The 16,628-nt window shown below is 42.3% G+C and overlaps 1 protein-coding gene and 1 pseudogene across 1 annotated transcript in view; both read left to right on the forward strand.

Moving 5' to 3' along the window:
• The window catches only part of LOC124615839 (hillarin), a 528,083-nt gene that overhangs the window by 338,954 nt on the left and 172,501 nt on the right, over positions 1-16,628 (forward strand). The gene's annotated exons all lie outside the window — the stretch shown is intronic.
• Positions 6,347-6,465, forward strand: LOC124616927 (annotated as a pseudogene).

Raw genomic sequence — 16,628 nt, forward strand, 5'->3', positions numbered from 1 at the left:
CGGCAAGTTAGTTTGGAAAAACGCCGACAGGAGTGCCAGGAACTGTAGTTGCAGAAAATGGCGGCAAAGCATGCAGAGAAACTACGCGCTAACGCGTGACAGAGAACCCATATGAAACTGTGGAACACGTTCGGGATTCCGAGAAAGTTAGTATTTTATGCCGTGTCCAACAAGATAGTATATGGACCTTTCTTCTGTGATGAGAGAACTGACATGGTAACACCTCTATCGACATTAGGATTGGCAACTTTTTTAGATACAAATGATATATCTTATTTCAAGGGGATCTAAAAATTAAGTATATTCAAAATTTATGTATTTTTTACTTAAATATAATTTTTTTCGTACTTCTGGCTTTAAATGTGAATTTTTGGTGCTTTTTAAAGGTTAATATCTGGTCCTGCATAGTAAATTTATACTTTAATACATAAACAATTCCTTGTTTATTTGAATTTCTTCAAGCTGTACCTCTCTCTTCACTCTGTTTGCACCTGTCACCGATAATTCTATGTAGATAAATGTTGAGGCGACGTCAACAGAAAGCATACATGATTGTTTTTAATTGTTTGGTGACTTAATCACCTGCTTTTGAAGCATAGAGCGTCACTTGTTAGAAGTGTGTGTGTGTGTGTGTGTGTGTGTGTGTGAGAGAGAGAGAGAGAGAGAGAGAGAGAGAGAGAGAGAGAGAAATATTTATCATCATTCGTTAATTTTCTTTGAATTTCTGTAATTAATATAGTTTCATAATATGAATCATCCTTGCCGATATTTTATATCGCACTCAATTTATCATGAGGATCACTTTTTATCCAGTAATCTAATTTCCTCCATTCCCACGCAACTGGGCGTTTCAGCATTTTGATCAATACAAAGTTCACTATTGAGTAGACGCCTATTCATAAACACGGATGAAGAACTGAACTAAAATCTACTTATTGGCACTCAGAAGAAAGTAAATATGGGAACGACGATAAAAGCAACGACAGTCAGTTTAACAGATTGGAGTCAACAATGATGATTTAACAACGGCAGAACGGTCGATTGTCTCCACCCAGGACTGAATGCGCGTGTCTGCGTCGACTGTTTTCATTCTGTTCTTCGCAAAGACTGGTTTCACTGAAATGAATGAATAAATGCTCGAACCGATACGTAAAGCGACAAGCAGCTGAATCGATTGGTTACTTGGGTGTTCCAATCGTTATTACCGCGTCGCCAGATAGGCCCTGTTGCGTCCTCTGACCTGGCGCTAATTCATTGCCCGCCACAGTCACCGGAATTGATGCCTTGCGATTTTCTTTCTTGTAGGGAAATACCAAGGATAGTGTCTATGTTCCAACTCTAACCGTACAGCGACACAGACCTGCGACAAAACATCGCAGCACGTGTTCTTATCGACACTCAGGTCTCGGCGGAACAGGACTATCGATTAGATGTGTGCCGTGAGAAAAAGGGTGGACACACAGACTGTGAAAAAAAAACCAACTCTTTGAGAGTCTCTGTTTCACATAATGTGTCATTGTGTCATTTGCTACGTCGTTCTTGATCATTTATCTGTCAGACATTTATTTTTAGATATATCATGGACTTCGTGATTAGCCGCTAAGGGTTAAAAGCTTCAGGTGATTAACGTTGTCCAGGGTGACCCAAAAGTCCGTCTGTAAGCAGAGAGAAAAAATTGGCACACGTGCGTGAAATGACATGGCGTTTTACTGAAAACAGAAACAAGTGCAAAAACACATGGTGCTGGACTGCAACACAAGAGACGCCGCATGAGAATAGTTTTTAAAATGAGGGATAGTGAGAGAGGGAATCAAGTCATCTCAAACCTGGCTGATAAACACCTGCTGGAAGGTACGAATTTTATGCAGGATGGAGCTCCATCCCATACTGCTTGCTACATGAGTGAAATATCTCTTGCGCACATCTTTTGGCGAGGATGGCGTACTGAATAGGGATGGGGTGGTTATCGCTGAAACAACCAGTTTTCGGTTATATCGGTTCTTTCAACGCCAGCTCAACCCGAGTGTTTTAAAACCGCTCAAAATAACCGGTGTCTGAAATATGATTTTCGGTTTTTTATTCCCATTGTTTCCTGTAATAATCGCAGAAATCGAACAAAAATTGAAAAATATCGACTCCCTCACTTTCATGACACACAGAATCGAAATATAAAATAAAATAGGCAAATAAAACAAAACTTAGTCCGCCCACGGTTAGCTGCTCTTGTCGAAAAATGTTAAGTGATTGAATACTTACAGTTTTGAACATGGCTGTCTTTGAGCAACCGCATGTAAATTTCAGTGGAGAAATAACTGTTGCAAGTAAACGTTTAATACATTTATCTAGGTTTCACCACCTCTAAGGAAGTCTTCATCAGAATGAAAATTTAAAATACTATAAAATAATACATACGAAAAAAGTTTGACAGAAACATTAACCAAGATGAAAAATGTCATAACATAGAAAGATTACTTACGGACAGCTACACTGGAAGAAGGCAATAGTCGAAGTTTAGAGCAGACATGCTCAAGTTAAAAATTTAAAGCGTTCCAGCCTTTGGTACGTACACATAACTAGGAACATCAGATTGAGTGGCCCAGTGCCTTACATTGCTGCTACGAAAATAAGACTCGAAGTTGCGCCGCCTATCGGTCGCGGACGGTGACATATGCACATTTGACATATTATATCAGAAATAATGGAATTAAACAACAGTTAATTATAAAACAAAATTCAGAGGATGAAAGCTCAATGTATTTTTGCAGGCATTACTGAAATGTCCACTACGTACTACAAAAGATCACCAGTATACTCCTACAGATACCAATTTTTTGAAATTCTTCTGAAAAATCGTTTTGTAATGGAATCACACACCGCGCGACTGCTACGGTCGCAGGTTCGGATCCTGCCTCGGTCATGGATGTGTGTGATATCCTTAGGTTAGGTAGGTTTAAGTAGTTCTAGGGGACTGATGACCTCAGATGTTAAATCCCATACTGCTCAGAGCCATTTGGAATCACACCACTATTTGGATATTCCGAATAGTCAGCGCTAAAGGGTAAAAACTAAGGTTGAAGAACTATGTTTTTCATGTTAATTATCCGGTTTTAAAAGCTACAAGGGGAAAGGCTTGTTATAGAGACAGAGGTAACAGAGAAGGTATTTTCTATTTTTGTTGTAAACTGTGGATGAATTGTTAAGTTTTACGTTTTCTCCCTTTTAAAGGAGAAATTGTGCATTGCTACCGCACTTCATAAAATACTTCGAAACGGGATGGTGCCCTTCTGCAATACATCTACTGTACGACGACAACAGCGAGAAAGTGCCATATAATCCAGTCTCGCACAGTCACACGATAACGGGCACCCGTACGTTACTCTGACAACAACGCTGTACTCCTCATTCTTATGCCATGTGTTTGTTGTTCGTTTTTGTCGACACTGTTAATAAACTAGCAGTGATGGTTTCCTTTTTTTCATTAACAACGCAACATTTCTAAGCAAGGAAAATTTTAAGAAGAAATTGCTCACTTTTTTTTTAAAGAAAAAGGTTTATTTAAAAACCAAAAGTTTTAGCATTGCTGCTATGGCTAATTAATATTTCGGATTTTTACCGGTTACAAGCAAAAATTAAGAAACACTGTTACAACCGAGACCAAACAAATACTGAAAAATACTGGTTGTTCAGAACTGAAATACAGTATCGATTTTACACGGTCCGTTTTTCCCATTCGTAGTTCTGAGCCGCCACATCCGTCATGCTAGGCCTCTCAGATCCTCAGATCTCAATGCGTGTGGTTATTGGCTGTGCGGTTACCTGAAGTCGCAAATCTATCGCAATCGTCCGACCTCCTCATTAGGGATGCTAAGAGACAACATCCGACGCCAGTTTCCACCATAACTACTGATATGCTATGCTGTTCACAACACTGTCCCTCGACTACAGGGATTGTTTATGAATGACGGCCGACATGCTAAGTTTTTGTTGTAGATAACATCGCCTTTGGTGAAAACGAATTGTTATGCTAATGATTGTTTTCATATCGTATGAAGCGCCTTCTGTTGGCCGTTCTGGGCACTTCTCTTTTGTTTCAATGAAACCCCATGTCATTTCAAGCATGTGTTGTCAATTTTTACCATCTGCCTACATTATTGCGTGAAGTATTGAATTTTCAAATGTTAACGGGCTTTTGGGTCATCCTGTGTAAGTACGAGGGTTGGTCAGGAAGTAGTGCGCCGCGTTTTTTCTCTCAGCCGAAAGCAATGTTACGAATGAGAAACGTTACGTAGGTATTATTTGAAATCTCCTGAGTGAGTACTCCAAGTTTCCGTCACTTCCGACAGATAGCGTAGCTGCAGGACAGTTTCAAAGAGGCGTCTGTTTGTGATGTACGTTACAAGCGACGTGACGTCATTGACTTTCTCGCTGCAGAGAAAGAAACTGTGGGGAGTATTCAAAAACGCTTGTACAAATTCTATGGAGCATCTGCTGACGATAGAAGTACAGTTAGTTGCTGGGCACGGAGAGTGAGGTCAGCAAAAAGCGGTTCGGCGGAGCTCCACGATTTGCAGCGGTCGGGGAGACAATCCACGGCTGTCACGCCTGACACACCTGACCTAGCCCCCTCGGACTTCCACTTGTTGGGCCATTAAAGGATGCCATCGTGGAAGACATTTTGAGACGATGAGGAGGTGATTCACAGAGTGCAGCACTGGATTCGCCACCGGGACAAGAATGGGTACCGACATGGCATACACTCCCTTGTTTCGCGCTGGAGGAAGGCCGTAGAACGGGATGGAGACTACGTGGAAAAATAAGATATGGAGACAAAACACCATTCTTTCGGGTGTGTAATTCTCATTATGTTCAATAAAGAACTGTTGAGGAAAAAATGCGATGCATTAGTTTTTGAGTAACCTTCGTAGATGTAGCTTCACGACAGATGGTGAACTGCCAATCCCAGCAATACTTGTAGCAAGCACATGACTCACCATCCGAAAACCGTGCGTCATGGTCCTGCTAACAAACAGTCTCGCACGGCCTACCTGACCTTTTTTTTTCGGTCTGTATTCGCCCGACTCCAGCTTCCCGGCCTGGATATCCGACCGCAGGTGAGTTGTCTGCAGGGAAACTTGTGACGTAACGCGGCTTCCCCAGAGCCGAGCCGAGCGCGGCGGCGGAAGTTTCGAAACCCGGACGTCACGCCTGGAAGACGAGTGCGGTGACGTCAGCGCTGCCGTTTCCACGGGGGGTCTGCGGGCGCGAGAGAAACGCAGCGCGCCGCCCGCAACACTGAGCCGGCCGGTTTCGAATCGGGCCGCTGCTAATTGCCTCACGATATTCGCTCTCGGGTGATGACGGCGCTGGAGTGTAAATATACACCGCCTGGCTCTTGGGAGAGCGTCCGCTGGTCGTACTCTAGTGATTACACGGCGTTGTTGGAAGTAGAAAACGTCAGTGGCGGCGCACAAGGAAAATCAGGTTGCACCATTTCTTGAAGAAAGATTCTTTTAGCAGCAGTAGCACATGAAATATAAAAACGTTATTTTTACTTATCCTTTGAATAACACTTTTTGAAACGTTAAGTTTTTAAGGATTTTCACTTTTACACATTTCCGAATCATAATCATGTAATTAAAAAAGAACTATAGCATCGTGGATCCTATCACCTTGGGAGAATTTTTGGGAATAATTAGGGGCAACGCCAGAAGCGGAATACTTCAGTTTTTTATGGTAGGTTATAAGAGACGGTGCCAAACAGGGGTAACTTTGATATTTTTTTTTAGAGCTTAAACTTCGTTAGATAAGTAGATAGTTTGGCGAAAAAAGTCATTGGTATCTCTGCCTCTAAATCCCAGGTTCTCAGGTTCGATTACCGGTCAGATTGAAGATTTTCCTCGTTTGGAGACAAAGTGTTTGTGTCATCTTAATCATGGCATCTCAATCTTCACCACAAAGATGCAAGATTCGCCAAAATGGCGCCAAATACATTGCACAACATAGCTAATGGATCGCCTTTAGAAACACAGTAATTGTCTCCCATTGCAACGCCGAAGTTCGAAACTTGCCCCAAAGATGCCTGCTTCCTCGGTAATGAGGCAAAAAGCGTGGTGCCCTGCGACATAACTCTCGGGCTCAGTTATGCTTCAGACAGCAAGCTGTCAACAAATGTGAAAAAAAGACCTGAGCTCAGAAATTCACGTGATTTGTAAAGTGGGCTAATGATGTCACATTGGCACAAAATTTCATCGCAATTCTGCCCAACGTTACTGTGGGCGTGTCACGCGATGGGAAGATTCCCACACCCCCTCTGACCCACATTTCAGCCCTTCTTTTCACGCCTTTGCCCAACTGCCTTGCCGCAATGGTAACACCGGTTCCCGTCAGATCACCGAAGTTAAGCGCTGTCGGGCTTGGCTAGCACTTGAGTGGGTCACCGTCTGGGTGTCCCGAGTGCCGTTGGCAAGCGGGGTGCACTCAGCCCTTGTGAGATCAGTTGAGGAGCTACTTGACTGAGAAGTAGCGGCACTGGTCACAAAAACTGATAGCGGACGGGAGAGCAGTGTGCTGACCACATGCCCCACTGTATCTACATCCGGTGACACCTAAGGGCTGAAGGTGAAACGGCGGCCGGTCGGTTCCGTTGGACCTTCAAGGGCTGTTCGGACGGTGTTTTTTCAAAAATGGTTCAAATGGCTCTGAGCACTATGCGACTTAACTGATGATGTCATCAGTCGCCTAGAACTTAGAAGTAATTAAACCTAACTAACCTAAGGACATCACTCACATCCATGCCCGAGGCAGGATTCGAACCTGCGACCGTAGCGGTCACGCGCTTCCAGGCTGAAGCGCCTTTAACCGCACGGCCACACCGGCCGGCTGGACGGTGTTTTTGATCCCTTTGAAATGACGACAAGAACCGCGACGCCCGTCGTTAAAACCGTGCTGTTTTCTTATGAGGAGAACATTTCACATTGCCACTCAGCATCGACAAGATAAAGGCTTAGGTGGTGACAAAAAGGACGTCAATGAATCCACCCTAACCTTGGGGCGCTGAGTACCATACATTTCAGTCTAAAACGACTACCATGCAATGGGCAACAGGATGACGTTCTTGACAACGTTCGACACTGTTGACCCTCCTCAGACGATTCAACCCTTCTCTAAGGACATGGTGGGGCTGAAAACCTGACTGAACCCTCTTTCGAGTGTATTCCAACCACAATTTTCGCTCTCCTGAAAAGTTGTACCATTATGGACCATTGATAACCATTAGAGGAAATTTGAACATGAACTTAAGAATCAATGGCTGTTTGAGTGGGGACGCTGGGAGTGGGGGGGGGGGGGGGGGGGGGAGGGGCTTTCACATTGACACATGCATGAATAAAAGGGCAAAGGTTCTCTCTAAGACCCATCAGTTCGGCAACGCCCTTGGTGCCACCGACATTTCTTTCTTGAGTACTTTAAAAACATACCTGTACAGAGGCTTAAGACACCCACGTGGCTCAGTGGTGCTCTAGCGCCTGAGAGCAGGCAACCCCTTCGACACCCCTCATATTCCGCATGCCAGCAATCGGGCGCCAGAGCAGTGGTGGAGCGCCACTCAGCTCGAGGATGGCAGAGTTTCTGTTCGACAAAGGTACAAGTGTGGCACAAAGTTTGTTATCGAACTGGGGGTCTCAGAGTGATCCTTTGCCGTTTTATTCCCCTGTGATACTGCCACTGATAGATCAACACCATTAAAACTGATTTTAAATAATACAGATACCTGTGTTTCCCTTACTTGACGACGTCGAATCTTAAAATGTGTACAGTTTCCGTATATGACAAACGTCACAAAACGCAACTATGGTGCAGTAATTGCGTGTTAAAAGGCATCCTGATTGTGCCGAGCTCTGATAATCTGTAGCCGGCCGCGGTGGCCGTGCGGTTCTAGGCGCTGCAGTCCGGAACCGCGGGACTGCTACAGTCGCAGGTTCGAATCCTGCCTCGGGCATGGATGTGTGTGATGTCCTTAGGTTAGTTAGGTTTAAGTAGTTCTAACTTCTAGGGGACTGATGACCTAAGATGTTAAGTCCCATAGTGCTCAGAGCGATTTGAACCATTTGATAATCTGTCTTTGCAAACATTATTTTTTAAAAATTCAAGAAACCTAGCGTGAAGAATTAAATAACCTAGTGTGTTGTGGCACAGTTATCTTCTTAATTCATGAAGGCCCATGCACATTAAGACGTTGAAATTCAATGCAAAGCTTATCACCTGCTCCACTAACTGAAAAAAAAACCTCGCAAGCCAAGATCGCTAAAGAAGCATTCTATTGGATGACGGGTTTCGACAGATGACAGCATAGTCCCGTCAAAACCTGTCATCCAATGAAATGCTTCTTTAGCGATATCGGCGTGTGGAGGTTTCTGCAGGTGGCAGAAAAGCTATGCCAGTTTCGTAATTTGGCAATTACAGTGCCGGCAAAATAAATCTTCCCTGCAAAATATCTAATGCACCTTAAGATAGGCAACCTACCATACGTCGCCCGCCCTGGGTGGAGCTAACATCGAGTTGCCTGTCTTAAGATGCACAGACTATTTGCGGGGTGAGTTTCATTTATCCAACGTTAAAAATTACATGTGTATGTCAGAAGGTTCCCCACGTTGTCAGCTACAACCACATCTCAGTACATGACCTATTGACCGATCTTATTTGCTTTTTCCTCGTTCCCATTATTCTTCTATTCATAACTTGCGTTTGAAGCAGTTTCGTTGTATTGCAAACCAAACAGATAAATTTACAGCGTTGATGGCTCGGAAACTCGAGAAACTCGAGGGGTAGGTCCAGAATCCAGAATACCAATTGGCAAAGTCTTTTTCCTTATTTCACATAGACACTACTCTTTAACGCTGTGTAAATATCCTGACTTATCTGTTGAGACACGCAAGTCATTAACGAAAGAGTTCGGGGGGGGGGGGGGTGGAGAGAGTCGACAATTGCTGTAAATGTAGCTAGGGTTACCTTATAGTACAATATTACTACTAAGTTGCGTTTATAGCAAAAAAATGTTCTGTTGGCGTACTGAAACTGTGGGAGATCTTCGTTAATAGCATCTTGTGTTTCCCAGTTTCTTGAAAAGTCTCGAAATTCTAGTGTGATGTATGACCAATACCACTGTTGTATGCCATACAGGTGAATAAGGTTGGTCTGCACTAACCACCGGTGAAGAAAATGAAATGACGTTGAGGACTCATATAGCCCCTTTATGTGGAAATGAGGCTATATGGAAACTGAACAAAACTAAACTAGAAGTAACTATAAAGTTATGTCACAGTAGAGTATTACAAATTAAGTGGGCAGATAAAACACAAATTTAAAGAACACGAAAACAAATAAGATAAAAAAAACTTATACCATAAAGAGGTCAAGTTAATGTGATTTTTCGTAAGGTTTCAAGGAATGATTAGCTGTACTTTGGGGGGAGGGATACAGAGGAAAGATTTTAGGGGCAAGTTAAAAATGAGCGTGGCACTGGGTAGTAGGTATGGACAGATGCAAGTGTCACCACAAAATAGTCTCATATAATTTGCTGCTGTGACTGACGGAAGAAATCTTTTGCTTGTTTCGTCCGATATGCTGTTTCTTCGTCCTTATGAAACGTAAATATATAATAATTGAACGGCTTGATAGTTAATGTAGTCCACATCAACGCGTTTTGAGATTTACCCTTTAGTCGTTTCAAATTATTGCTAAATTACGAGCGAGTACTTCTTTGAGTCCGCTCAATTCAACGTTAAATAGGAGGAGACAAAATACGTGCGCCCTTCAACTTTACATTTCGAGACAACTGAAAATGATGTGGCAGCAGAGTTAAAATTGCTCAGGCCAGCATCTAATTGATAATACAGGATACTTGACGAAAAAAAATTGAGGTCTAATCATTACGTAAGATCGCAAAACTAAATGGAGAGGTTTATGTGCCGTCTATGGAAGACGTTATGTGTTACAATATGGAGCTATGATAAGTGGCGTTAAATCATTCGAGAAAGCGATGACTAAATAAAAGAAAGATCCAAACTAGGATGTTCCGTACTTTCAGTAATGTTTCTTTCTTTCTTTTTTTGTGATTCGTAAGGGACGAAACGTCTGAGATCATCGGTCCCTAAACTTTCACACTACTTAAACTAACTTATGCTAAGAACAACACACACACACACACACACACACGCTCGAGGGAAGACTCGAACCTCCAGCGGGAGGGGCCGCGCAATCCGTGACATGGCGCCTCAAACCACGCGGCATAATGTTCTCTTGATAATGCTCTCTGACAGTGTTGCGTTCTGATAAAGTCCAAACTCTTAAGGGAAACAAAGGATTACGCCTGTGTAGTGTCTACCCAGTTATATGACACCTTCCCAATATGCCGGGCATACGTTCCTGATATTTTCCCATAGACTGGCAACGTGTAGCATCCCTTCAGAGTGTCTGTCTTGTGTCGTAGGGATCTCCACCATTTCGTTTGTAGTGATTCGAACCTCAGGTAGAATGCTGTCTCCCCACAACCTGCTAAGAGTCCTGTAAGCCCCTGGTTTGCAGAAGAGTCCAGCACGGGGGCGTGCTGACCGGTTCGTGCGGTCACTGACGTAACCAGTGGATGATTCAGCCCTTCCTCGCTCTTACTGGTGGTTGATGAAGTCGCATGTACATAATAGGTGTCCCAAAGACAGTCGTTACATCTTTCGCTCTATTTGTTCACTATTCACTATTGAGACGTCGTTATTGTGCATGATATGCACCATACAGTAATCATCATGGGTTATTTTGAGTTTTGACGATCACACGGGAATTACTACCAAAGAAGAGAAACAAATAAAAGTTATAGCATACAAAACAAGAAATAAATACATAAATAAGTACTACCAAAGTATTAAAAGTACTATCAAAATATTAAACTATGTACACCCAGAAGTACGCTAGTAGACAATGGAAAAAGAAGACGTCAAAGCAATAGTTACTGAACAACACAAATTTTTCACGTATTATGCGAGTCTTCTACATCTACATCTATATTTATACTCCGCAAGCCACCCAAAGGTGTGTGGCGGCGGGCACTTTACGTGCCACTGTCATTACCTCCCTTTCCTGTTCCAGTCGCGTATGGTTCGCGGGAAGAACGACTGTCTGAAAGCCTCCGTGCGCGCTCTAATCTCTCTAATTTTACATTCGTGATCTCCTCGGGAGGTATAAGTAGGGGGAAGCAATATATTCGATACCTCATCCAGAAACGCACCCTCTAAAAACCTGGTGAGCAAGCTACACCGCGATGCAGAGCGCCTCTCTTGCAGAGTCTGCCACTTGAGTTTGTTAAACATCTCCGTAACGCTATCACGGTTACCAAATAACCCTCTGACGAAACGCGCCGCTCTTCTTTGGATCTTCTCTATCTCCTCCGTCAACCCGATCTGACGTGATGAAGTCGCCATTTCTGCTTACTTAAAGGAGGAATTGCAGCGAAAACGTCAGGCGTGGTATGACAGCCTCCGTCAGTTTAGTCTCCGACTGAATACAGCAAAAACTGAGTACTTGGATACATATCCTAATCCTGGAACGTACCAAAACACAGGAACAAATGTAAAGAAGTGGGCTCATTTAAGGAAAATAGGGTTCAATTTACGATGCTATTGGTCTATCAGAAATGCTGAACGAATGGAATCAAAGCAGCCGACGTCTGATTGTAATAGATCACCAGGATGCAGCGTGGCAAACAAACGCCAGCATACCTGAAGATTAAGACATAAGACACGGTTTTTTGTCCTGTAGCCGATTATGGACCGAGTGTTGCGCAGTAACACTGGCCAACAGAAGACATTTTTACATAATGAAATGCGTACGCTCTCGTGGCAAAATGGCTTCTCCTGCTTGATTATGTCACAATCAACACTGTCCTGCAGAGATGTGTAGAATCTCCCAGTACTGAAAAAACTGAGAGATGGTGGATGTCCTGAAGAACACTAGAACTGTAGATAATCCGGAAACCGATGGTAGGTTGCCACGCGGGTGACATAGGCAGAGATGACAGGCCGCCATCAATAGATCGACCGTGTCCGATCAGAAGCCCAAAAAAATCCAGAAGCCCAAAAAAATCGAGAATAATGGTGCTCAAAGATTCGAAAAAGTGAATCCTACTAAAGTGGGAATTCACTAGGATGAAGAAGTAGTTAATACAGTTGTACATACGTCATATTATTAATTGTTTGGCAAAAGCTGCTTTGTGGTAGTATTTTACGTCACCTTTTTAGTTCCGGTCGTAGCCCACCATCAACGGTATCTGTATTACATAAATAACGCACTTCCTACAATAAGTCACAATGTACAGGGTGTTTCAAAAATGACCGGTATATTTGAAACGGCAATAAAAACTAAACGAGCAGCGATAGAAATACACCGTTTGTTGCAATATGCTTGGGACAACAGTACATTTTCAGGTGGACAAACTTTCGAAATTACAGTAGTTACAATTTTCAACAACAGATGGCGCTGCAAATGATGTGAAAGAAATAGAAGACAACGCAGTCTGTGGGTGCGCCAGTCTGTACGTCGTCTTTCTGCTGTAAGCATGTGCTGTTCACAACGTGCAAGTGTGCTGTGGACAACATGGTTTATTCCTTAGAACAGAGGATTTTTCTGGTGTTGGAATTCCACCGCCTAGAACACAGTGTTGTTGCAACAAGACGAAGTTTTCAACGGAGGTTTAATGTAACCAAAGGACCGAAAAGCGATACAATAAAGGATCTGTTTGAAAAATTTCAACGGACTGGGAACGTGACGGATGAACGTGCTGGAAAGGTAGGGCGACCGCGTACGGCAACCACAGAGGGCAACACGCAGCTAGTGCAGCAGGTGATCCAACAGCGGCCTCGGGTTTCCGTTCGCCGTGTTGCAGCTGCGGTCCAAATGACGCCAACGTCCACGTATCGTCTCATGCGCCAGAGTTTACACCTCTATCCATACAAAATTCAAACGCGGCAACCCCTCAGCGCCGCTACCATTGCTGCACGAGGGACATTCGCTAACGATATAGTGCACAGGATTGATGACGGCGATATGCATGTGGGCAGCATTTGGTTTACTGACGAAGCTTATTTTTACCTGGACGGCTTCGTCAATAAACAGAACTGGCGCATATGGGGAAGCGAAAAGCCCCATGTTGCAGTCCCATCGTCCCTGCATCCTCAAAAAGTACTGGTCTGGGCCGCCATTTCTTCCAAAGGAATCATTGGCCCATTTTTCATATCCGAAACGATTACTGCATCACGCTATCTGGACATTCTTCGTGAATTTGTGGCGGTACAAACTGCCTTAGACGACACTGCGAACACCTCGTGGTTTATGCAAGATGGTGCCCGGCCACATCGCACGGCCGACGTCTTTAATTTCCTGAATGAATATTTCGATGATCGTGTGATTGCTTTGGGCTATCCGAAACATACAGGAGGCGGCTTGGATTGGCCTCCCTATTCGCCAGACATGAACCCCTGTGACTTCATTCTGTGGGGACACTTGAAAGACCAGGTGTACCGCCAGAATCCAGAAACAATTGAACAGCTGAAGCAATACATCTCATCTGCATGTGAAGCCATTCCGCCAGACACGTTGTCAAAGGTTTCGGGTAATTTCATTCAGAGACTACGCCATATTATTGCTACGCATGGTGGATATGTGGAAAATATCGTACTATAGAGTTTCCCAGACTGCAGCGCCATCTGTTGTTGAAAATTGTAACTACTGTAATTTCGACAGTTTGTCTGCCTGAAAATGTACTGTTGTCCCAAGCATATTGCAACAAACGGTGTATTTCTATCGCTGCTCGTTTAGTTTTTATTGCCGTTTCAAATATACCGGTCATTTTTGAAACACCCTGTATATTGCAGTGCTTTATACATATGTGATTTTTCGGTTGATTGTAATTCGACTTGCCTTATATGTAATGTTTTCTAGCGTATCCCAGTGACAATATTTTGTAATGTTCATATAATAATATGATTACGTGATTTATATATAAATGTATGGATTCAGCATAAGGATTTTTTTAGGAAATATATGCAATTATCATTGGCAATTGCCGTACATGCAAAGATTACTTTTGGTACACATCATACATTACACCCTACTTCTAATTATTATCATCCCTATTAGCGGAACAAAGAAATGTATCTTCATTAAAGCATCAGTGCGAAATTTTGGATGATTTTGCTTTTTAGATCTGTTTAAAATAATGTCTGGAAGTTTAGTGATACATGTGAAAATTTCTGTCTCTAACAAAATGTTTAGAAACAGCCTTTTCGGCAATATCTATGTCTAATTGTCATTGTGTCATGTAACTGGCTGTGTGGTTTTCTTCTTTTAAGTTTGTAGTAAAAGTAGACAGGTTCTTGTCAGTTATTTGTGATTGCAGTGTGTTCTATGTTCGTAAGCCTATTTTTAGGTTCCTTTTCTGGAGAGCTACTCTGATTTTATCTGAAATTTTTCTTCAATATGGCATGACAGTGAACTATCTATGTTTGTTATAGTTTGTCTTTGTTAAAGTAATGTTTTCTTTTATTTTCACTTGTGTGTTCTTTCCAGGCATAAATTTTGTCGACTATGTTGGGGCTGTAACCATTATTTTTTTGCTGCACTTCTTAGAGTCTTTCATTCAGATGTTACATTTTCTTTACTTAATCGATACTTTATTAGTCTCTCTGTAGAGGTTAGAAAATGCTTCTCCGTGTGCTTTTGGATTACATGAACTATTATGTATTACACAGTCTGTGGTTACTTGTTTTTCGTAATGTTGACTTTGTGAATTGTTTCGTTTCTTGTAATTTCGAAATCAAGAACATTTATTTTAACATCTTGTTGATGTTCGATTGTAAACCTGAGATTTTTATGTAGGCATTTCCAGCGTGAGTGCAAGATGTTTGTTTAGTTTTCTGTTCCTTCGAATAGAGTTAATGTATCATCTGCGTATTTCCGGTAGTATTAAATTTTATAAGTGCATTCTGGATTTTTTTTTTAAATTCTCGATATGATGAAGACCATTTCAATTAGTGTACGAGGAAAGCAATTTCCCATTGCTATACTGCGTTCTTGTTTATACAGCTGGTTCCTGAACTTAAAATAGTTATGTGAGAGCGTCAATTTCAATTTCGCACATTTTACAGTGTGTATATAGATTACATTCGATAATTTGAATAGTTTTGTTAGTACCGTAGTGAGCGTGTTGGTTAATGTTAGGAAATAAAATTAGGATTCACTGCGATGTGAACATCTTGAATTTTTTGTATTTGGTCACATGAGTTGTTTTCAGTGTATTGATTATCATATATGCAGTTCTGAGTCAGAACATTTAATTAAAATGCAGTTTCTTTGGTCTGCTAACACAGATAATACGTGTGTGTTGTGATGTATACCGAAAGTAATCTTTGCATGTACGGCATTTGCCATTGCAAGTGCATATATTTCGTAAAAAAAATTCTTATGCTGATTACATATATGTATATATATATAAACTATGTAATCCTATAATTACAAGTTCATCACAAAATATTGTCTTAGGGATACGCTACAGAACATCACATATAAAGCAACTCGAATTACAATGAACTGAAACGCATAAAACACTACAATATACACTGAAAGTAACTTATTGTAAGAAATATGTGTCTTTCGCGTAATACAGATACCGCTGACGATGGGCAACGTCACGAACTCCGTCTGGTGGAACAAAATGCCACCACAAAGCAGTCTTTCTCTGGCTATTAAGTAAAAATACGACACATGTACAATTTCTTCTAGTTCCAGAGCACCAAACGTCCAAGACATAGTTAATACAAATCTTACACTGCGTACAACACAATCACAGGGTCATAATCCCAAGAAAATACTGTCTTGGAAAACAAATTTAGTGTCTTCCCCTCTAAGTACAGTGCAAATAGTGTCGATCTTAGAGTGGTCAGATGTAATTTCGGTGTTATTGTTTCACGCTACGTCCACCAGTTTGTATAACTAGTCCAGGGATATTTCCTGAATTGCGGAGGGCATCGAACGCAGTTCTGATATCCTCTATTGGCGAATGGGCCTTATTGCAAGAGTACAGTAGCTACTGATCATTACTGGAAATCTTTCGCTACATCACTGGAGGAGGGCTACGTTCTTACTCGTAGCCCAGTTACCAGCAAAGGGTTCCTGACGGCCTTAGCTGGTCTGGTGAGTGCAACGTCGATCCTAATTCGTGCTGCGGTCGCGCAGCTCTCAGCAATGGATTCTCGTCTGGTGCACTGGTTCACATGTTAATGCGGATGCCGCTGCCGTCCAGAACCAAGGCAACGAACGTCTGTACTTCCCATGGATACTGGCACCAACGATGATGCCGTAATATGCGACGGAGAATAATGTGCGTATCTAGAATAAGGATCAGATTTCGTTGCTTTAAATAATGTAATCGCCACGTAAAATTAGAACGCTCAGTTTTTTTTTGTTTGTTTGTTGACTTGATCATACAATAATGTTACATGGGAGAACGTATCTCAGAAACACGTGTCGGTTTTCTACGAGATTTGAAGCTAGACTCTTCTATCATACATCAGTTTCGTTTTTTCCCC

This window comes from Schistocerca americana, chromosome 5 (assembly GCF_021461395.2).
Source record: "Schistocerca americana isolate TAMUIC-IGC-003095 chromosome 5, iqSchAmer2.1, whole genome shotgun sequence".
NCBI lineage: Eukaryota > Metazoa > Arthropoda > Insecta > Orthoptera > Acrididae > Schistocerca > Schistocerca americana.